This window comes from Ambystoma mexicanum, chromosome 10 (assembly GCF_040938575.1).
Source record: "Ambystoma mexicanum isolate Mex_15411 chromosome 10, UKY_AmexF1_1, whole genome shotgun sequence".
Classification (NCBI taxonomy): domain Eukaryota; kingdom Metazoa; phylum Chordata; class Amphibia; order Caudata; family Ambystomatidae; genus Ambystoma; species Ambystoma mexicanum.
Window position 1 is genome coordinate 1,238,979,590 of NC_090932.1, and position 17,287 is coordinate 1,238,996,876.

At 45.0% G+C, this 17,287-nt stretch overlaps 1 protein-coding gene across 2 annotated transcripts in view; it reads right to left on the bottom strand.

The window, feature by feature from the left end:
• RNFT2 (ring finger protein, transmembrane 2) overlaps positions 1-17,287 on the bottom strand; it is a 594,232-nt gene that overhangs the window by 224,957 nt on the left and 351,988 nt on the right. The gene's annotated exons all lie outside the window — the stretch shown is intronic.

The following is a 17,287-nucleotide window of genomic DNA, read 5'->3' on the forward strand; positions in this document are numbered from 1 at the left end:
AAGATAAGGAATACGTCGGAGGACACAATCCCTTCGAAAGGATAACACCTACGGTGTTTTGCATACTAAAGGGTCTACATTCTTGTGCCTGCACCAGCTGCAGAAGTTGTTTCAACGGCAGCGGTACAAGGACTTTGTTGCTGGCCTTCTGGCCGAAAGCAAAATTTCCATTACGTCATCCAGGAGGTCCCAATACTTGTAGCTCAGGCTCTCAGAAACCATGTATGAAGGCTGTTTGTCTTGACCTCTGGATGAAGAACCCGACCCACCTCTCTTTGTGGAAGATGTATTGGAGGGCAGATGGAAATGTCCAGATGGTCAGGGTACCGGTGTCCAGTCAACTGGTCGACGACAAACTGGTCGACACCATTTGGTCGAATGCCAAATGGTCGAATTTTTTTTTTTTTTTATATATATATGTGTTTTGTGGGTTTTCGTGTGGGGAAAAAAAATAAAAAATAAAAAAAGGGGGTTGGGGGGGGGGGGGACCCCCCCCAAAAAAAACAAAAAATGGGTAAAAAAAAAAAAAAAAAATTCGACCATTTGGCATTCGACCAAATGGTGTCGACCAAATTGTCTGTCGACCAAATGTTTTCGACCATTTGACTGGTAACCCAGGGTACCACGTCCTCTTGGATCAATCCGGGGCAATTAGGATCATGTGTTTCCAGAACTTTCTCAACCTCCTGATCACGCGAGGAATAACAGGGACTGGAGGAAACGCGTAGAGGAGTAGGAAATCCCAGTCCACCACAAACGCGTCTTCTAGAGCTCCTCTTTGGGGAAATTCCTTGGAGCAGTACAGTTTGAACTTCCTGTTGACACTCGTCACGGGCAGAACCACTTGAGGGGTTCCCCAAAGGGCGAGGTTCTCTTGAAGGACTTTCTGAGCTAGTCTGCACTAGTGGGAGACTGTACTCTGCCTGCTCAGAGCATCCGATGCTGTGTTTTCCTCTCCAGCTAGCTGAAAAGCCGACAGGGAGATTCCTTCTTGAATTGCCCAGTACCAGAGCTGTATTGCCTCTCTGCACAGTTGTAGTGACCCTACACCACCTCTCATGGCCACTGTGTTGTCCGTCATTATCAGGACATTCGTTCCTCGAACAGAGGGCAGAAAAGCCTTCATCGCAAGTCTGATTGCATTCAGCTCCAAAAGACTGATGTGTAGTTTGGACTCCGATGGAGACCAATGACTGCTGATTGTCACATCACTGGCATGGGCTCCCCACTCTGCGAGTGAGGCTGCCGTCACTACGGTTATCTCCGGCCATGCTTGCCAAAAAGCTTCTCCATTCAGAATGTTGTCATTGCAGGCTCCCCACATGAGATCCTGTGCAACCCTGTTTGGAACCTGAAGTCGGTCTGACATGTCACCCGAGAATTGAGACCATTGTGTCCTGAGAGCCCATTGGAGGGGGGGGGGGGGTCTCCTTCTCAGGCAAGCCTCTGGCACCAGGAAAATGCAGGAAGCCATCAGGCCGTGCAACCTCAAAAAGGCAAAGGCCGGGAGACGATGGGCACTCTGAAACTTGGAGACCATCTGCAGAATATCTTGAGCTCTCACCTCTGGTGGTGAGCTCTTTACCAAGGATGTATCCAGTACAGTCCCGATGAACTGGAGCTTTTGAGATGGTGTCATACAGGACTTCTTGTAATTGAGAGAGAAGCCCAGTCTGTGAAGAGAGTGGCAGGCGACTTTGAGATGATCCAGGACTTGTTCGGGAGAACACGCTATGATCAGCCCATTGTCCAGGTTGGGGTAGACGTGAAACCACCCTCTCTCCTTAGACTCGCTGCCACCACCGCCATCAGTTTGGTGAAAACCCTCGGGCGGAGGTCAGCCCGAATGGCAGAACTCAAAACTGATAATGGGAACCGCCAACTGCGAACCTCAGGTACTTTCTGTGCTTGAGATGGAATGGCACATGAAAATAAGCACCCTGAAGGTCCAATGACACCATCCAATCCTGGAGTTTGAGGGCCTGAGGGAACTGAGAAAGTGTGACCATCTTGAACTTGTCTTTCCTGAGGAACTTGTTCAAGTATCTCAAGTACAAGATGGGTCTTCGTCCTCCGTCCTTCTTGGGTATTAGGAAATATGGAGAGTCCCATCCTTTGTTCCTCTCCACTACAGGTACCGACCGGCTCTATCACCTTTCTTTACTTTAATTTAATTAATTTATAATGCGCAATCCATGGACCAGAGGGGATCAGGAAAAGGAAGGCCATGGCCAGTCATATTCAGGCAGACGAGTCAGAAAAGGAATCAGACGAATAAACACGTTTTCAACTTTTTCTTGAAAGGATCTATGGTTTTCAGACTTGTAAGATCTAATGGTAGATAGGCTTTTGGAGCTGCAATATAAAAAAGGTCCTTTATTGGCCTTCATGGTCCTACACCGAGGAAGCAGCAAATATTCCTGACTGCTGGATCTGAGGGACATCCTGTGAACTTTTTCAATGAGGAGGTCTTGCAGATAGTAGAGCATAAGACCCTGCCTACATTTGAAGGTGATAACCAAATGGCAAAAAGAATGCAAGCTTCCACGGGGAGCCAATGCAGTTTCTGTTTTTACAGTTTTCTGTTTTACTGAGCCCAACATGGAGGCTACAGAAATAGTCAATTTTAGAACCAACTATCGCTCTAGCAATACTCTCTGCGTTGGGCTGAGAAATGAACGGTCTGAGGTGTGCAAGGAGCTTGATATAGTAGACCGCCGCAGATACAAGGCTCCCAACATGGGCCTTCATGTTAAGCTGTTGGTCAAAGATAACACCCAAGGTCTTTACCTTCTTTTGGGGGGTTATCTTGACATCTCCCAATTGAAAGTTATTACAGGGGAGACCAAGCTTAGCTAACATGGACTGAGTACCAATAATCAGCAACTTTGTTTTCTCCATGTTCAACTCCAGATTATTCATCATCCAATACTCAATGGAGGCAAACATTCTATTCAGTTCAGCTTCATCTTGAGCTTGAGTTCCAACTATGGGAATGACACACTGTGCATCACCCGCATAGTTCGTGAACTCAATCCCGTCCTGTTCCAAAATGGTGAAAAATGGTGCCAAAAATATGTTGTATAGGCAGGGAGAAGTGCAAGCACCCTGCAGGACACCAAATTGAACCGAAACCGGTGGGGCTACTGCTTCCTCATGAAAGACTCTGCTCTCCTGGTTGTCCAGAAAGGAGGCGATCCAGCGCACCGCTGCTGGGGAAAAGTTGGCCACTTCCTCCAACCTGGTGACCCAAACTGAATGGCGGCTGACAAGTCAAGCAACATCAACATGGAGGATTTACCCTCATCAACCCGTTCCAGAAGCCTAGAATTCAGTTTGAGTAATGCAGTTTCGTTCCATGACCCTTCGTAAACCCAGATTGACGACAGTTGAGAACAGGATAATCATTCAGATTTTGTGCAATATTTCCATACGCAACACAATCCAAGATTTTCAACAGAAATGGTGTGTTGGTAATGGGCCTGTAGTTGAGCGGTACCTCAATGGGAAGGACACGTTTTTTTTAAATAGGGTGACCCATGCCTTTTATAGATCCGTCGGTACATGACCTTCGGTAAGAGAGGAGTTCACAAATTTGCAAATGGCTTCTAACAAAGTCAGAGGACAAGTTTTAATTATCACGGCCGAACAGGGGTCGCCTTGTTCCCAACAAGTGGGCTTAAGCTGTTCCACTAACTCATCAACCAAGATAGTAGAAAAGATAAATTGGGGAATAGTCGAACAACTCTCGAACCTCCAGTTCCTAACCTTACTGGGGGCTGACAGAAGAATATCCTATATCCGTTCTAATGCCATTCAACTTATTTTGCATGGCTTCCTGAATTTCCTGACACCAAACTGCGTCCTTGACTAATGGACTAGCATTGGGAGGGCTGGTGGATTCCTGTTCCTTAAGTATCTTAAAAAGTTCCTTGACCTCAGATTGCGCATTCAAGATTCCAGAGTTTAGAGAGTTTTTCTTTGCGTAAATAATCGCCAGTTTATATGACTTAGCAACTCCTTTATAGGCTGCCAGTGTTCCTGGGGTGGGGTTGGATTTCTAGATGTAAAAGAGTTGGAGGGTGGAGGATTTAAGTTTTCAACTCAGGTGAGAACCAGAATTTATTCATCAAATCTTCCTTAACTTTTCTATATTTAAGCGGTGCAAGGGAATTGGCGATCTTATCCAAATTGGATAAAAGGGTTTTAGACATCCCAATGGGAGAATGTACGGGAGAAAAATGTATCGTAGGACACAACAAAGGTTCAATTCTTTCCCGTGTAAGCAACTTTTGGTTTCTTCCCACAGAGCCTTGCATGCTCCTAGAAGTTTCAATGGAAAGTCAGCCTTGATATTGAAGAACAAAAGCATGGTCAGACCAAGGACAAGGTGATAACTGAAAATCCATGGTTGAGATCTTCATAGTGGCTAACCAGTCTAAGGTATGACCTAAAGAATGGGTAGGCATACGAATCATTTGCTCAAAACCGAGGTTGGCTAAGGACAACTCCAAATCAGAGGCCAGGGTGTCATCCTTATGACCCAACCAATAATTAAAATCACCCAATAGTATAAAACTGGAGTTGGGCTTTAACATAGATAATAGATAATTAGACAGAGCCATAATAAAATCATCAGTCAGGGATGGTGGTCTATAAATTAAAAGAAGGTTCAGGGTAGATTCAGCATTAAGGTAAAGTTTCACCTGCAGCAACTCTATACCATTCATAATGTGACCGCTTAATTCCCAAATGGCAAGGGAGGATTTACATATCAGTGCAATCCCCTCCTCTTCCCTGTTCTCTATCCTTCTGAAACATAACATAGCCTTCTGGAAAAGCAACATTGAGGGATGGTCCAGCTGCCCTATGCCCCCATGTTTTGGTTATTCTACACACATCAATGTTATTTTCTTCAATATAGGTGGCAACCTCGAGTGAGTGTTTGACTGAAGATCTAGTGTTAAGTAGCATACACGACAAGTTAAGAACTGGTGTCAACCTAGATCTGCCAGACGGTTGCTCCACCACCCCCTTCACCAGGACTGGAGTAAGGAGTCCCGATTCTGAGATCAGGTCTGTACAAGCATTCATGTCACCCCCTTCCTCAGGCACAGAGTCAAGAGAGCTGTTTGAACCCGGGAAACCCGGAGTAGCCTCTGTCTCGCGTGCCTCAGAGATAGGGTCATTATCTGAGTGGAAATAGTATGCATCTTTCCAATTAACGAGATAGTATCACTAGTGCGAGAATGGGCTTAGATAAGACTGGCATACAGTCTGGTACAAAATCCATGCAGTTCCCAGCATGACTCACCTGTGACTGGGCCGTTCATGTAGAATCAAGTGGATTGAAGATATTCCTTACAGCCTCAATTGCGGCAAGAACTTCTGCAATCCCCATCGAGGATCAATCAACAAAGAGTCAGGACTTCCTCCCTTTCGGCCATGCACGGACCGGCACAAACCGGCTAGCGTGCTCACGCGGCGCGTTCGCACCTGGGTTGCGCTTATGTAATCCTTAGCACTACAATTCTGCAGGGAATTGCAGTTCTAACGAGCAAACTAGTGCGTGCAGAGCAACCAAAGCTCTGATTCAAATCGCACAAGTTGGAGAAAGGTTCAGAAGAGCATCAAACTAATAGTAAGACACAGTAAGATGAATTAAAAGATTCTAAGAATTAAAATTCAGTTACAAATACTAAAAGCAAACAATTCAATGCTAAGAGCCACAGGTAAAAACAGCAGTGCAACAAGATAAAAAAAAAAACACTATCTATGAGATAAAGGGGGAGAGAAGCCTTTTATACCGGCACAGGCTGCTAGCTTGCTCGCGCCAGCGCGTTCGCACCTGGATTGCGCTTATGTAATCCTTAGAACTACAATTATGCAGGCAATTGTAGTTCTAACGAGCAAACTAGTGCGGTCAGAGCAAGCAACGCTCTGATACAAATCGCACAAGTTGGAGAAAGGTACATAAGAGCACCAAACTAATAGTAAGACAAGAGTAGGATGAATTAAAAGATTATAGGAATTAAAATTCAGTTACAAATACTAAAAGCAAACAATTCAGCAGGGTCAAATTTACCCTCCTCTAGCAGGGTAAACATTTCCTGCACAAGGAGCGGATCTGGATCTATCAAAGAATGGCTCCCCGGTGGATGGTTCGGAGGTCTAGGAATGAAGGGAAGGCACTAAACTTGGGCTATGGTTTCTAATGGCAAAGCATACAAAGTAATATCTCGACATTCTTTCAGATGCTGAGACAATCTGCCTCACACTGGAGTGACGTGACTCAAGACCTAAGAAAGGTCTTGAGGTGGCTGACGCAGTGGCTATTGGTAAAGATGCCCCTTCTTGAGTGGGCTTTGCACCTTTCTTTCATCCACCACGAGGGAATCTTCTCGGGCCACTTTGACCAGCCATTCCTCTCGTTCTTCCAACTGAGTAGTAGCAAAAGGATCTACCCCTCCAAGAAGGTCCACTGGGGCGAAAAGGCCAAGGCTGCCTAATGGCGGCACCCAAAAATTTGGCTGCCGCCTTCGAGGTCTGCAGCTTCTCAAGGCTTTTGTCAGCCTTGCTGCCAAAAAGGTAAGACCCGTCAAAAGGCATGTTAAGGAGTCTAGACTGCACGTCCAGGGCAAATCTAGATTTCCTTAACCACGCAAATCTGCGAATTACAGTGCTTGCCGCCATGGCTCTGTTGATGCTGTCAGCAAAATCCAGACCCGACTGAAGAGACTTGCACAAGGCTTCCTTGCCGCCCCTAACAATGGTCAAGAAACCATCTCTTTCCTCCCCTTCGGGAATAAGCATAACATTTATCAGTGCCTCCACCCAGAAGAGGCATCTCTCCCTCAGAGGTGCCGCCCTCACCAACGGTCCCTGGTCTCCCCGTATTCTCCCCTCTACATTCCAAACTCTAAATTCCATGTCAAGCCATTACATCAACGGCAAACCAGTAGACAAAAACCTTGCCCCATTGATTTTCATGGCTGTGGGTAGAGGAATCCTCGAACAAAAGCTAGTGATATAGACAACATGAAAAATAAATGGATGCGTCAAGATTAGGGAAAATAACAGTATAAGATGGCAGCCTGTAAAACAGAACTAGAGCCACTTAAACCACAGCGAACCAAGTCGGTTTACCAAATGTTTTTTTTTTTAAACTCCCGACCCAACCCACACAAAGTGGCAATTCAGTTGGCAATTCATGTAAAAAAGGTGAAAGCTTCTCTCACAAACTGTACTCCATGGTACATTCAACCTAAACCGTGTTAGTCTGGCCTATTCACCACTCATTAAGCATAGCTATAATGTGTTGGATAAAGAGCCACTGCAACCAAATTAGCTGTGCAGCTGCACACACGAGCAGATAGAGTTGACTCTGCAAATCATTTTAAATAAATCTGGATTATTGAGCTGCTCCAATTGGAGTCAGGGGAAGATTCAGTGTGTGTGGACTGCAAAAGCAAATGAGAAAAATGGGTTGCAGGGGGGCGACGCTAACCGTTCTTAAACTGAGACACGCAACAATATGTTGATTGTGAAGGAAGCAGGTGATAGAGAAGGACTAAACCTTAACAGGAATGTCTTTCTTCTACAGCTCAATATATCCCTCACACACATCAGAAGATGCTGGAGTTCAGGACACTGAAGAAGATATTTACTGAAAATGGAGTCAAAGTTTTCATTCTAAAGCTTGACAAGTATGGGTCATCATCAGCCACAAAGAATACCTGTGCTCGTATGAGGAAGGGGCCGAAGGAAATGAAGTCATGCAAGTGGAATGAACATACAGGTGTTTTGTACCTATACCTAGGTAAAGGAATCTTTGGATCATAACCATCCAACTTATACAAGATGTTTAGTTGTCTTTAATTGTACACCAGGGTGCCCTAGTTGAGTTCTGGACCGATAGTAATTTGTTCTTCTAGTTTAGCTGTCCATCTTCTCAAAATTAATATTGAATCACCATGTAAATAGCTGTTGACGACCATGGAGGAGAGGCTCCACAATAAAATAGTTCAGCGAGCAAGATATTTCAATGCAATGCTTAATGAAAACAAAATGGTCTCCCAGTATTTTTGTGAATTTAGGATCCGATTTTAGTTCTTATGAAAGGGTATGTCTGTACACTAAACTCCCTTCAGTTGGCAATTTATGTGAAAAAGGTGAAGGCTTCTCACACAAACTGTACTCCATGAACAAAATAATGTCTAATTGTTGCCAATCATGTTAAATTCGGTATGTGGAAACTGACAATGAGCAAGGAATCCTTTATGCAGAGTTGGATCTCGTTTGTGTCCAAATCTTAAATGCACTCACATCAATGCAAAGCAAAGAGCGAGACTTTGCGAGATTATGTGCACAGCGTGTTGGGAGGCTACCACACTACTTTGAACTTCACCAACAAATGAAAGAAATTGATTTTATAACTGCAAAGATAGTCCCCTGTTGGGTTTGAAAAGCAGAGGGCGGGGGTTCAAAAAGTATCAGCAGTATAATCTAAGTTAAGAAAATAGATGGGCTTTGTGAGGAGTCCAAAGGTTCAGCAGTGGCAATGACCAAGTGAGAACATTCAGAAAGTACCCAGAAAAGATGACAGATATATAAATTAGGGACACATGATCAGTAAAAAGGACAGATCCTATCTCCACATCATGCACATTGATCCTAATTGACTTTTACTAGCTACAAAGCAGACACGTGCACACAAAAACGTGATTGACTGGGTCTCAAAATGAGGTTGGTTGCCTTTAAACTGGATTTGATCGGAATTAGAGCTCTCTGACCTCAGATCAAAGAAAAGAACAGCAGAAACTTGCTGGAAAAACTCCCCAACAGACACCTCCAAACAGGAATGTATCACCTTGGCCAAACAATATAAACACGCCATCACTGCGGCCAAAGCCGTCATGTATAACGCTAGAATTACCAATGCCAACTCTGATACGGACGAGCTAATAGCCATCCTTAGAGAACTGGAATCTCGCATCACTCAAGCCTCATCTGAGAACAAAGACATTGCCAGGTGCACCAGTATACAAAACACAATGTTGCAAAACATTGCCATGGTACAGAAGAAAATAGCCATCAAACAAGCCAATACTAAAATCACACCTAAAAACACCAGTACTAGCCCAAGTATCATTAGTGAACCATCCAACGCCCCTCAGTTCACATTTTATAATATAACCACGCTTGACACACTGCACATCCCGAAAAGCCTTAAACATTTGAGATGTAAAGGAGACACATGCCCAGCCCCCCTGATCAAAGATTGTGCAGAAGTACTGGCTCCCTTCATCACAACTTTCATCAAAGCTTCGTTCTCAATAGAGATAGTCCCATCCCTGCTGAAAGAAGCCTGGGTCCTACCACTATTTAAAAAAACGTCACTAGACCCTGCCATCCCAAATAACTATAGACCTATCACAACAGTCCCTTTCCTCCTCAAAATCTTAGAGCTGCATATATCCAGATTCAACGCCATCTAGAAACTAACAAAATCCTAGGTGTCATACAATCTGGATTCCGTCCTGGCCATGGCACAGAGTCAGCACTACTGGATCTAAAAAACCAAATGGACGACAGACGAGGGAAAACCGGCTCTGCTGCTCCTCTTAGACCTATTTGCAGCCTTCGAACTGGTTGATCACAGTATTCTATGTCACCATCTCACCTCGGCAGCCGCCTTCTCACACGAAGCAGCAGCATAGATCACCTCCTTCCTTGAAGGAGGAGTGAGAGTATTCTCAGACCAAGCGAGCGCAGCACCCGCTCCCATCAACTGTGGAGTACCCAAAGGCTCATGTGTGTCTCTCACCATGTATAACATCTTTACCACGCCACTTTTCAACTTCTTAAACTAGCAGGACATCATCTACACTAATTATGCAGATGATACACAAATCTTCCTCCCACTATCAGGTAACGATATTCTCAAGAGTCTGCCCTTTTAAACACCACATACAACACCATCCAGGCACGGATGGCAACCCATGGCCTTTGCCTTAATGATGAAAAGACTGAATTACTTCTGGACGGCCCACTATCTATCTTAAAAAAAACTGACCGCGGACTACACTGCGTTCAACATAGACGCCACTGGGGTGTCAGTATCGCCAGCCGTGAAGACCCTTGGGGTTTACTTAGATGCTACCCTTTCCCTCTCCTATCAAGTCAATGCCATATCTTCATCTGCAGCTTATGCCACTAAATTGCTCATCGCAGCCAGACCAAATCTAATGAAAGACAACTGTATAACTATAGCACGAGCAGTGATAGTTCAAAATAATGCCCTTCCTGCGGCACTGTATTTGGCCAAACACAACCATATATCTGAGGCCAGGAAAGCAGTACATTGGCTTCCGATACGTCAAAGAATCCTCTTCAAGACACTCACCATCACCCACAGATGCATATTTTTAGTGCACCCACCCTACCTAGCTCAGAAAATTGTTCCCCACCCAACTGGCAGGCCCACCAGAACACCCGACACCCACAGGCTGCTCCAACCCAAATTCAAACATCCAGAGCAGGAGGTGCAAGCTTCCCCATCCTTGCTGCAAAACATTGGAACACCCTCCCACAAACCCTAAGGGTTGAAAACTTATTGGGCCTTTTCGAAAAAAAAACCTAAAAATCTGGCTGTTTACCTGAACGAATTGACGAGAACCATCACCGCCTACATCAGTAGTGCCCGGCATGGCAACGGTACTGTCTCTGCCTATGAATGTATGTATAAACCTTGCCTTATCTTTACCGCTATGTTAAATGTTCAATGTGTTTAAATATTAATTTACTTGTACCAAGAACCCCTCAGCTATCGGACACATGTAACTGGATCGTATCGCCCTGATGCGCAAGGGCTTGTGTGTGCTATACAAATGCATAAATAAATTATACACCGTGTGCAAAGCAAGTCTGACTGCTTCAGGAATCATAAGTTGAAGCCTGCATTTCCCAAATGACAAATGGTTTGATCTTGGTCCAATGATAAACCCACTGTGTGCTTCAGATGTTAACACTAGGAAGCTTCAGAAGAGTGAGGGTAGGAGCTCCGTAGTCATCACAGGCTTTCTGGACAAAAGAGGACAAGGCTGAATGTCTCAGTGAACACCTCACAACCTTTAAATGTGCAGGAGTAAAACTAATCTTCAGGAGCAGAGGCTGGAGTGGAGATGCAGGAAATGCTAGCAGGACATAGATTCCTTTTGCAATGCTATTATGCCAGAGACCAGGAGCATGAGCAGGTACAGGTCACTTCTGTGGAAGTGGATCGAGTATAAGGACATTCTGAGGTGGTTTCAAAAAGGGAAACCAGATAGTTTTGGGCTACAGGAGAGCAGATCTAGGGACTTTGCTCCTTTAAGAAATACAGAAGGCACACAATAAGTTGCAGTGCACATCAACCGATAACAGACGAGAAGGAAAGTAAACACTCTTTGCACTGCATGGTAGTGCCAAGGCAGCTTGGCAGTGTGCTGCTGAGACAGAGGCCTTGGACCCCTTACCATTTCAGTCCGAGTGTGTACCATGGTTTGCCTAATACATAATAAAGGCATGGATAGTTCTCCCACGAAAAAGCAAGATCTGAGCATTACGAAATTAGCTAAATGTCATTGAAGTGCGAAAATAAGCAGCTCCTGCCAGGCTGCCACTGTACCAGGATTCAGAGATGGCTCTCTCCCGGCTGCACGCCTACCCCGACAAGGATTGATGGTAGCAAGGGATCGCTCTCTGAAAGGCAGGGAAAGGCTGCAGACCTTTTCCACGCTAGCAATCTGTCTTCTGGGGACGCCTGCACTGCTCAGAGAAGGCCTGCTGCACCTAGACCCAGGCACATTAATCTTTCTCAGAAAGGATAGATAGTGAAAGGGATCTTGGACTCAAGCCAGGCATGAGTTAATAACCCACCATCAGGCAGCCATCACCTGCCATTGCTCCTTAGGGGGATGCAACACCCTAAAATGTTTTTTTTTTTTTTTTAAGAGTTTCTCATGCACTGTTACACCACAGGGCCTCACCTGCCAAGCAAGCAGTGACATCAACATTAAAATCCCAAAAGGAATTAATTGGAAAGGACTACCCCGGTAAAGAAATTTGCAAACAATAAGTTATTCGGCACAGAGTTAACATGCTTGCAAATTACTGGGCTATAAAGCGAATATTTCTGAATGAAACAAATACATTACCGGCAACTAGATGAAACAAATCCATGTTACAGTGGTCGAAGTGAGCGGGAGCGGTGCTCCTGTACTTTTTTAAATTACCTTTTACAGCTCCTATACTTTTAATTTTAAAAAGAAATCGTTCCGGAATGGTTTCGTTTTAAAATAAAAGTGTAGGAAGAAGTTGAAACGTGCACTTTCAGTGCACTGCACTGAACGTTCCCTTAAACAGCAGGTGTAAGTGTTTGGGGGTCTGTATTGTGTGTGGGAGGGGACGTGGTGATGGGGTTTCTGGGGAGTGGGTGCAGGCCAGCAGGGAACATAGCTCCACTACTTCTTTTCGTACACTTCGACCACTGGTTACACTCGCCTTGTGCATTTAGATCCCTTAGCTGTGCCCTTTCCAAATGGTATTTCAATGTCTAATTGTGACCTGCCATGGGCGAGGACCCTTAGTTCAAACACACATCTATGCTATAAACCAGCTCAGAAATTATACCAATGCTCATCAAATGGCATTTCCTTCAACCCTGCCCTCCAGTGAAACCAGTCATGTCTATGTTCAACGAACCTGTAACACTACATCTCAAGAATGTGTATGTACTTTAGAGTTACTTTAATTTAGGATATCTCGCAACATAAAGCAGAGCTTATCACAGCAACGGCCAGTGAATGATCTCTGGCCACCAGGCCTCATTAAGTCACATAGTTTCAACTGAAGGGATTTGGGAAAGCTCCCATAATCCTACCTCACTCATAACACTACAGCAGTGGCAACAGGGGAGATCAAGCTGGTGCTCAACGCCCTCCAGTCTAGCAATGACCTACTAGTCCTTGGGGACATCAACTACACACCAACAGCCAATTCAGAAACCCTAGTTCTCGGCCTTGCTGTACGATACTGCACTTACCAAGACTCTATCCATACTACCCACTCCAGTGGAACACCCTTGAACGGATTCATGCCTCCAGCTACATCCTATTTCCCCTAAATTGGTAGACTCATTCTCCTTCCAACTATGCTGCAACCATGGGAGAGTCAAAAGAGGTGCACATTCTTCCTTAACTCTAGCCCCTATAACTAAAATAGGTGCATCCGCTGCCCAAAGGGCTTGCTCTCCTGCACAATTACTCAGTGACACTCTTGCTAGGCCTTTAACAATTGATAACCGTTCTGCACCCTCCACCCCCTAGTTAACTGAGCAGGCACCAGTCCAAGATCATCCCTACGTGCATGCCTTAAGAATCCCACTGTGGTTACATCTTTTAAAACAATTGAAGGAAAAAAGCTCCTCCTCCGCAAGTCATTGTAATTGTTATTCTACAAACTGTCCTGAACGCCTACACCAGGCCAAGTCTTTGTACTTCCAGACGTATATCTTCTCCTCCCATTCCCGTCCCAGTCATCTAAATAGGAACCTACAAATCACCTGTCCACAGTGCTTTTCACACTCATTGGTGGCACATAAAAAAAGTATCCTCTAAAACCAAACCATTCAGCGTTTCTCTCCTCTAATGGACTGTGCACATCTCCAACCAAACACACCCTAACCTCCACCCAGGCAAACCCTTCTTAAACCTCCCACTGACCCTTTATCCCCTCTGTGTTTACAGTACATTTACTACCCTTTCAACTACTCTTCCTGTTCCAAACTGCGGCTGGTTTACCCCTCTTTAAAAAGATCTCCACTGGCTTACTACCACCCTCCCTTTAACTATCTCGCCCCGCCTTTACAAAATTCTAGAGACAATACAACAATCACTATCGCTTTGCATTCCGATTTATGCAGAAAGCTGTTCTCCGACAAGTCTCTTGCACAAGTTGCGATCTTTGCATCAGAGCCCACCATGACCCTTTTTCTCCCATACACATGCTCCTTGACCTCACAATGCCTTTGGTGTGGTCACCCACAACATTATACTATCAACTAGGTCTACACTGGGCATCATGGGAATAGCTTTCCAATGGTTCAACATCTATCAAGTAAAGAATTCTTGCTCGGTAGCAAAGTGGCATTCTAGATCCTTCGCGACACTTCTACCTCTGGGTATCGTACAGACTGGGGAGAGGGATCAACAGATGACTTGAGACACAAATAGGTCACAGATGAAAAGGATTTATTCAGTTCAAGCGACAAAGGGTGGAGCAGGGATGTAAGCCAAAACAAAAACTCAAATTCCTCGCTGTAGAATAGTGTGAGGGTGAAGGAGAACAGAACAGGTGACAGGAATACTGAAGGAAAGAAAATCCTTATCTACTGTAGGACTGTGTCCAATTGCCCTAGTGCGACATGACATGGACAACCTTGTATCATGCTCAGTGTTTGCCTGATCCTAAGACTGACAGGACCCTGATTTTGATGCCTAGAAGTTGGGATATTTAACAGAAGAGGGGAAACCCAGAAGAGAGCTGTGCACCCATTGGGGGCTGGGGAGGAGGGCAGGGGGTGCAAGCCCAACATAAGAGTGCTCCAATTAAGAGAAATAGAGGGAGACTGTGATCCCCAGGAATAGTGGGTGTGTAACAGAGGGGGCCAGCCCTTGGCCCTGGAAGAAGAGAGTAAGTACCAAAGAGAATGAGAGCCCCAGTGAAGGACATCTCAGACACTTGCTGAAGGGAGGAAACCCGCAAATAACCCAAGAGAGGCAGAGAGGACTTGTGGTCCCCAGAAGAAGGGAGGAGGATGGAGCACTAGAGCGAGTTAAGCAGGAGAACTTCCAATATATCTTGTTTGCTGTCCTTCATATATAATCCTGAATACAACAATTACGTTGCCCAAGAACCTTTATGTCATAGCCATCCTGAACCAATTTCTATGCAATAGGTTTATGCTTTACTGTTGCTTAATAAAACCCTTTAACAATATTCTGGTGCCAGTAGTTGTGAATTCCCTCTGTCGTGTAACACTAGTCTACAACTGTTCATTTTTAGTGTTTGGTGGCACTGAAGGAATCATTCAAAGTTGATCTCCATCCTTTTTGCATCCAGGAGTACCAGGCACTTTTGTACAAATTGCTGGTGAACCCAGGTTTTCCCCGGTTTGGTCGCTTAGCATCCAGATGGCAGCTGATGGCAGCCTGAAAATCCACCTGGATAGATGAGGAAGCAGTTATCTTGCACCTTGTCAAAAGGGGGTATTTCAGAAAAGACAACATCTCTGGTTGGTCCTGTGCTGCCAGACGTTGAGACTTCTCAAGAACCCGCCACATGCTCCTGTTAGGTTATGTTACTCAGCATTTATATAGCGCCTTATGTATCATTGGTATGATCTCAAAGCGCTGGTAGGTTGAACGCCCTCGGGAACCGCAGTTCAAGTCAGTAGAGAGAGACAGTGTCGTATGGTGCGTGGGCGCAACAGATATGTGTGCAGCTAGTGTGGTTGTTGCATGATAGCTGCTTCTTAGCGGTAGGTGTGGTGCTGAGGAAATCAGTTGGATGTGTTTAGTCTGGAGGGTGGACACCCAGACTGAGTTCTGGCTGTGTTAGGCCTGAGGAGACGCCTAAGCTAGCTGGTATGTGCTCAGCTAGCTGTGTTTTATTAGGATGATGAGGTGTTCATGGGGTCATGTTAGTATGAGAACAGCTAGGCCGAGTGTGTCATAGTATAGCTGTGTTCTAGTTGAATGATGGTGTATAGAAGAGAGTAAGCGTAGTAGTGTGATATGGTGGTTATCAGTAAAGCGCCTGCGACCAAGCACGAGAGCAGGACAAGGGGCGTACATAGCGGCATACGTATATAAAGCGACAGGATGGATAGGGGTAAACATGTGATACAGAGAACATGGGGATACAGGTATATAGCATATATAGGAGTTACAGAGATATATCCACTCCCTCCACTCCATCTACTCAGTCCTTTCCATCCACTCCAATCACTAACCTATGCATCCAATCCATTCCATTCCATTCCATCCACCCCACCCCTTCAATCCACCCCACCCTTTCCATCCACTCCACCCTTTCCATCCGCATGGTGAACAGGTGTTGTCTCTATCCGCACCATAGTGACGCTATTAGTCCCACTTTCTAGACTCAACTTTAACACTGCAACGCTATTAGGGCACACTCAATGATGTTGGAAATATCTAAGTTCAACTTTGCCACTGACACTATTAGTCACACTTTCTAAATTGTACTTTAACACAGTGACGCTTTTAGAGCACAATTTCTAAGTTCAAACTTTAACACAGTGACGCTATTAGGCATACTTTCTAGATTCAGCTTTACACAGTAAAGCTATTAGGCACACTCGATGTTGGAAATACCTTCTAAATTCAACTTTAACACAGTGACGCTATTAGGGTACACACAATGATGTTGGTAATACATTCTAAGTTCAACTTTAACACAGTAACGCTATTAGGCTCACTCAATGATTTGCCTTGGGCCCTTAGCCGTACACGCTGCCGGGCAGAGGGCTGCTCTGGGAGGGTTGTTTAAGGCTAGTGGTCAGGCCAATCGGGGACAGTGGGCACCAGTGTTGAAGTTGAAGAAACAATCAAGGATTTGAGAACATGTTGATGGGGCATGAGTGGCACTTTTGTGAACATGTTGATGGAACTTTGTTTTTTGTTGGGTCCTTTTGTCATGATCTCAGCAAGGTCCATCGTCGATAACCAGTCGATTTAAAAGAAGCAAAGGTGACTTCACAAGGTAAGCTCCGCGTCCGAGCTAAAAAACATTAACCAATTGAGTGGTTTGGAGCAAGTATCGAGAAGCCAGCAAATTCTGGTCAATGTATCATTCGCTAGCTTGATTGTGGTGAGTGGATGTGGGCCCGGCGCCACAGAATGTGTCAGATCGGATCCTCAGTCGTAGACTTGGGGTCCGAGGGCCATGTGTGTGGGTCCTATATAAGAACACCACTACGAGGATTCTGGAGGGGAGAGTGCACAGCGTTTCCCAGGGTCAGTTGGTATACTTGGAGTTAAAGGCCGGATGGTAATGCGCTCCTTGAGCGAGGTTGAGATGGCGAGCAGAATTGAATTCAGTTATGTGGATACTCAAATACAAAGTAGATAGTCTACTTATTAATACACATCAATCAAATTTCCTAGCATCTACCTCTATAATCATATGGGGGCAATTAGTGTTAACTCTCTTCGCTTCCTGG